The sequence below is a fragment of the Eriocheir sinensis genome, chromosome 52 (assembly GCF_024679095.1).
Source record: "Eriocheir sinensis breed Jianghai 21 chromosome 52, ASM2467909v1, whole genome shotgun sequence".
NCBI classification, from domain to species: domain Eukaryota; kingdom Metazoa; phylum Arthropoda; class Malacostraca; order Decapoda; family Varunidae; genus Eriocheir; species Eriocheir sinensis.
Genome location: NC_066560.1, coordinates 9,960,642 through 9,968,141, shown reverse-complemented (window position 1 = coordinate 9,968,141; position 7,500 = coordinate 9,960,642).

Below are 7,500 nucleotides of genomic sequence, written 5' to 3'. Positions count from 1 at the left end.
ACAAGCTCTCATTCCCCTCTTGTAATCTAACCTTAAAACAAAACAAACATAAATATAACAGTAATAACAACCAAAACTAACCTAACTAAATATATCCCAGCTAAGCCAACTCGTGACCCTATTAGACCTACCTTAGAGTAACATTAAACCTAAACCCAGCCTCTACCTAACAAATTCTCCCTTATTCCCTATCATTATCATTCTCAGTTACTTAAATCTACCTAAATTTTCCTTCATTTTAACCCTTTGTCTTCCTATCTCCCTTTTATTCTTCTTTTCTTTTCTTCCTCTCTCTCTCTTTCTGTCTATCTTTTCCACCTTCCCCCACAATAACAACTTCTACTACTACTACTGCTATTACTATTACTACTACTACTGCAGGTCGTCCAGGTGAGTGAATTAACTCATTTCGGGTACAGGTAAGTCAGGTAAAGCGACCCACCTTGATCCCCTCCACTGATTGCTGTGTTGACTGGAGGAGGAGGAGGAGGAGGAGGAGGAGGAGGAGGAGGAGGAGAACAATGCCGAGGAGGATATTGAGGTAAATAATTTTGAGAAGGATGAAAACTAAAAGAAAGTAGATAAGAAGACGTAAACTAAAGAAAAAGAAAATGAGAAGGAAGAAGAGGAGAAACGAAAGGAATAAGAGGAGGAAGGGAAAGAAAGAAGAGAAGGAAGAGAAGGAGACCACAAACGAAAATTACAGAGAAAACGCAAAAGCTGACGACCACAAATATAAGTAAAATCCAAGAAAACTTATAAAAACAAACCCAAGAGAGAAGAAGGAATAAGATGCGAGGGAGAAAGAGAGATGATGATGACGGAGAGAATGGCGGCGATAAAAGACTGGAATGGGGAGAGAGGGAGAATAAAGGGAGGGGAGGAAAGAAAAAGAGGAGGAGAAGGAAGAAGAGGATGATAAAGAGAGTATTTACAAGAACAATAGGAAGGAATAAGCGGCAGTTGGACGGAGGATCTCTCACTCACTCTCGGTTTCTGGCTCAAAACACATACCTGGGAAAGAGAGAGAAGGTGTATCTTAGTGTTAGCTTCAGCACGCATCAGAAACAAAACAAAACAAAAATAATAATAATAGGGAAAGTAAAAGAAATAAATAAAGATAAAATGAAAGAGATAGAGACTTCAGGAAACAGAATAAAAACAATCATTAGCCGCCAACATACATACATACATACACATACATACATATATCGAACTTTATAAAACACGAAACATCATACACGGGATAGATTACTTATTCATTCATACACACACACACACACACACACACACACACACACACACACACACACACACACACACACACACACAAATATACCTATGCTTACCTACCCACCTACTTAAATACAAGGAAAGATAGACGGACAGAGACAGGCAGACAGAAAGACATACATACATACATACATACATAAATACATACATACATACATACATACATACATACATACATAAACATGGCAGGTAAAATGTATGTATATCAAAATAAGTCTTAAATTCTGAAACACACACACACACACACACACACACACACACACACACACACACACACACACACACACACACACACACACACACACACAACTCGTCAGGTGAATACAGGCAATAAATTTCTTCTCAGGTAAAGCGAGACTCACCTGTGTTGTGTTATATCATGTACAGGCAAAGGATGAATGAGAGAGAGAGGAGCCCAACACTGTGACAATACCTGTGATAGTCTCTCTCTCTCTCTCTCTCTCTCTCTCTCTCTCTCTCTCTCTCTCTCTCTCTCTCTCTCTCTCTCATTTATTCATTCGTTCATCTATTCCTTTTTTTTTGTTTATTTTACTTTATCTTTCTTTCTAATTAACTCCTTCCTTTCGTACTCTCTCTCTCTCTCTCTCTCTCTCTCTCTCTCTCTCTCTCTCTCTCTCTCTCTCTCTCTCTTACTGTCTTCACTTCAAAGGGTGGCTAACAAAGGCAGTGGGTTTATATTCTGCGCACAAACAGACACACAAGCAGAAAGGCAGACAGACAGGCAAATAAAGACAGACAGACAGACAGACAGACAGGCAGGCAGGCAGAAAACACGCTTCGTACTCGTCCCTTGTCTGTCATCGCGTTCTCTCTCTCTCTCTCTCTCTCTCTCTCTCTCTCTCTCTCTCTCTGCTAAATTATTATCTAATCTATTGATAAAAGAACGAATATCAATTACAACGAAGAAGTAGAAGAAGAAGAAGAAGAAGAAGAAAAAGAAGAAGAGGAAGAAGCAAAAGAAGAAAAAAATAAAAAACAACAATGTGATAATGGTGATGAAAATGAAAATGATTCTGATGATGATGGAAGAGGAAGAGGAGGAGGAGGAGGAGGAGGAGGAGGAGGAGGAGGAGGAAAACAAGCTGATTAGAAGACCCCCAACAAAGACTCTGAGCATCCATCTCTCTCTCTCTCTCTCTCTCTCTCTCTCTCTCTCTCTCTCTCTCTCTCTCTCTCTCTCTCTCTCTGAATCAAATGTTTACGTTCTCGCCGTGTTTTTGTTTTTCTTTATTTTTTTGTTATTTTTTTTGTGCATTTCCTATTTATTTACTTGTATTCTCGGTAACCGTTGACGTTAAAAGCCGTGATATTAATGCGGCTTATAAATCGAGGACGAGGCAGTGTGTGGGGGGGGAGGGGGAAGAGGGGGGAGGAGGAGTAAGAGGGGGAGGGGGGAAGGGTTAAAGGGGGAGGGGTAAGAGGGGGGAGGGGGGCTGCAGGACACATTGACAGCTGTTGCAATAGCGATTTAGAGCTGTTGACTGGGAGAGAGAGAGAGAGAGAGAGAGAGAGAGAGAGAGAGAGAGAGAGAGAGAGAATAAAAAAAAGGAAACAAAGAATACACGAAAGAAAGGAAAACGGGAGAAATTAAAGAGAAAGAAAGAAAGCGAGAACGATAGGAGGGAAAAAAAACAGAGAAATGACGAAAGAATAAAAGAAAGGAAAAAAGGAATTATAAAGAAAGAGAAAGTAAAAGAAAAGAAAATAGGAAAAAATAACGCATGAATGAATGATCGAATGACTGACTAAATGAATAAATAAGTAAGTAAATGAAGAGAGAGAGAGAGAGAGAGAGAGAGAGAGAGAGAGAGAGAGAGAGAGAGAGGATTACTAAAAGGAATCACTTATCATGCCAGGAACATACATATTCATATCTTTACCAATATTTTGTAACATTTAATATTTTTCGACACGCGAGTATTCAATTTTATCTTCTGAGTGTGCGAATCAAATGCATTTACGTCTATCTTACTTTCTTTCATGTCTCCCTTAATGAAATATTCCACAAGTTATCGTTCGCATTTCAACAGACTAAAAGGCATATATTTTCACAGGCTTTCGATTCTCACAACAATTATAAGGCCACAACGGAGGTTAGTCGGATTTTCATGAGTGTTTTTCTCCTCCATGGTGCAAAAGCCTTGTCAGTCTATCTCTAGGTTCATAAAACTACCCATGGAAATACCCACAACCTCCTCAAAAGCCTTATTATATGTTGGTGTGTGAGTCCCGAAATGTTAGAGAATACGGGATAAATTTCATAAGACTTTCGTAGAGGTCGTTGGTGGGTTTTTGGTATTTTCATGTGTTAATTTGTAAGCCTAGTAATAGTTGGACAAGGTATCTGCATCATGAACGCAAAAAAAAAAATGTATGAGAACCCGACGAATTTCCTGTGTGGCCTCTGAAAATGTTTGCTGTGAGAGCCGAAAGCGTCTGAGAAAAGAGAAAAAGAAGAAAAAGAGGCCGACCCAGTTGAAGCATTCGCCTGAAAAAAAAAAATAATAATATGAAGATAAGAAGAAACAGGCGAGGTTGGGAGTCGTTACAAAGGCCTAAATCCAGACGACCAGACCATACAAGACTAGACTAGGGGTCGTATTATAAATCATTTTGTCGCCCAATAACACATATTCGACAAGGCTTTCGTAGGAGTTGTGGGCATTTCCAGTAGTTCCATGACCCTGGTGGTAGTGAGACCCTTCTTCTGTACCATAAACCTAAAGAAACACTCATTAGACCCAGACTGACCCCCTGTTTGACCTTAAGATATAGCTGTTGTGAGAAGCAAAAGTGCCTTATAACTAACCGCTCGTGCATTCGTCCATCGCGCTCATAAACCTAAAGAAACACTCATTAGACCCCGACTGACCCCCTGTTTGACCTTTAGAAATAGCTGATATGAGATGCGAAAGTGTCATAATGCCAACCTAGGAATAATTCTAACTAACCGCTCGTGCATTCGTCCATCGCGCTCATAAACCTAAAGAAACACTCATTAGACCCAGACTGACCCCCTCTTTGACCTTTAAAAATAGCTGATGAGATGCGAAAGTGTCATAATACCAACCTAGGAATAATTCTAACTAACCGCTCGTGCATTCGTCCATCGCGCTCATAAACCTAAAGAAACACTCATTAGACCCCGACTGACCCCCTCTTTGACCTTTAGCAATAGCTGATATGAGATGCGAAAGTGTCATAATGCCAACCTAGGAATAATTCTAACTAACCGCTCGTGTATCGTCCATCGCCTTGGTGTCGCTTAGCTTCATCTGTCCCGTCAACTCATCCACCTTGAGTAAGAGATTGGAACGCAGCACCACCTCGGCTTATACACCTGATGCAATAAACGGCTTAGCTCTTATGCAATCCGAACCCACAAACGCTCTTATCATCCTGTCTTTCTCGGGTCCAGTTTAGCAAGTGATGAGCGTTTCGTTGCTATTGTTTGGCGTGCTCGTGTGTGTGTGTGTGTGTGGGGGGGGGGGGGGGGGGGTACAAATTTTTCTTTACTTTATATACTGTTCGTTCTGATTTTTTTGTATATTTTGTATCTACTTGTTTTTATATTTCTTCCTCCTGCTCCTCCTGATTCTGATGTGTTTTCTGCTTTATATTGTTGTTGTTTGTTTCTTTTCTTTTTCTTTTTGCTCTAGTGTGTGTGTGTGTGGGGGTCTTTAAGCTATAGAAGAGTTACTTTCCGAGGAGCAAGCGAGTCACACTAAAAAAAAAATAATAATAATAATAATAAAAAGAACAAGATTAACATGCAACTCCGAAGACAAAACTTTAGAACTCTGTCAACAAAAAAAAGATTAAGAAAGAAAACAACAAATAAATAAACGAAAACAAACAACTAAGCAAATAACCGAGTAGAAAGATAAACAAGAACTGTCAAAAAAAATAGATAAAGAAATAAAGAAAAAAAGTGAATAAACAAACAAAGACAAACAACCAAGCAGCAAATAACCGAGTAGAAAAAAAGTAGATAAACAAGACTTTGTAAACAAATACGGAGGATAAATAACATCCCATAAAAATAAAACCTACGATATATAGACATTCTCTCTCTCTCTCTCTCTCTCTCACTATCTCTCTCTCTCTCTCTGCCCTCCGTGCGTTAGATCCGACTTACGATTCCACGAAGAGAGACAACTAAAATAATTCCTCGGTCTTAAGAGCACACTCGCTTACACCAGCACGTCCGAGAGAGAGAGAGAGAGAGAGAGAGAGAGAGAGAGGAGGGGGGGTTGAGGAGGAGGAAGGGAGGGTATTTTCTTCATTTAACGCATCATACGTCTCATCTTGCAAGGACGATGACCCTGAAAACTTGCATATTCCTCCTCTTCCTCTTCTTCTTCTTCTTCTTCTTCTTCTTCCTCCTCCTCCTCCTCTTCCCCCACAACCATTGCTATACATTCCTTGAGTTACTCCTTCCTTATCCTATTAATTCCTCACGATAATCCTTCCCCCTCTTCATCTTCCTCCTCGTTTTCTCCTCCTTCCCTTCCTCCTCCTCCTTCTCCTCCTCCTCCTCCTCCTCTGCCTCCTCCTCCCCACGGAACTTCATCTACACGCTTAACCTAATAACCCCCTTTCCTTCCCCTTACTTGCTCCCCTTTCCCCTTTCATGTTATCCTCACCACCACCACCCACGCAATACTCTTCCCACACACACACACACACACACACACACAAAGAGGCCGCCACCGGATTTCAAGGCCTGTGTCGATGTGGCTTTTAAAAGGCTCTAAATTCAAACAGCAAATGTATCTTGACACTAGTTAGGGCATTACGTAGGCCTAAGCACCACTAGGCCTCCGCTGCTAAGGCTCGTTATGTGCTGAAAATGTCCTGAAAATGAACCGTTGGGTTTTTTGGTGGTATTACGAGGTGGTTTGTTAACATGTTTTTCTTTCTTTTTTTTTTCTTTTTTTAAGTTGTATTTGCGGGTGTTTTTTTGTTAGAGTATTTTTATTTTCTTTTTCCTTTTTTTAGTTTGTATTTGCGTTTTTTGTTGTTGTTGTTTTGGTTAACGTTTTTTTTTTTTAGTTTGTATTTGCGTCTTTTTCTTAGCGTCTTTTTCTTTTCTTTTATTAATTTGTATTTGCGGTTTTTTTTTCCTTGGTGTATTTTTCTTTTTTTCTTTTTCTTAGTTTGTATTTCCGTCTTTTTTCTTTTTTTTTTACGTGTGTTTAAAGGAATCTATCATCTACTAATTTGTGTTTGCGATAACATTCTATAAGGACGTATATATTTTTTTTACTTCATTATACGGTAGACGTATAGGAAGATGTAGACATGCAAACATACACACACACATGCATACATTCACACACATGTAGACATAGATAAATTATACCGTTTGAGACACACATTCATACACATACATACATAAACACACAGACACATACACATGGATAAATTATACAAGTTGAAGGACAAAAAAATGAGATACAAGCTTTTCCCTCTCAGTCCAATGTGTGTGTGTGTGTGTGTGTGTGTGTGTGTGTGTGTGTGTATGTGTGTGTGTGTGTGTGTTTATTTATCCACTATTCTTTTATTCACATCCCCGCTCATGCATCCCTACAGACACCACTCAAGTGTATTCATTCATTCACTCACCATTCATCACCACCACCACCACCACCAGTTTCACCACTAACCACCACCATCACCACCACCATCACCCAATACATCCCTCCCAATCCTCCTTATCACTAATACCCACCACCACCACCACAACGACCACAACCCAATACATTCCCCCCACTTTCCCCCACCACCACTACCACCTAATACATTCCCCCCTACTTCTCCTCACCACTAATACCCACCATCACCACCACCACCAAAACCAATGCTACACACACTCGGAGGGAAAAACAAAGCCCTAACTTAAGCCTCATGACAAGCAGAGGAGCAGCAGGGAATTAGAGTCAGGGGGGGGTGCAGGGGAGGAGGGGGGGAGGGGTCAGCGAGGCGGGACGTGACTAGGGGGCCGCGAAGGGGATCACCAATCAGCCTTCTGGGGCGGGGAGCATCGTGGAGGGGGGGAAGGGGAGGGGGCAAGGAGCAATAGGCAAGTGGAAAGACGCAGTGAAACAAAAGAACATCGGGGCCTCGGTATTTTTGAAGACGGGGAAGTATATAAAAGGGGGGGGACGAAGGTGCAATGGGCAG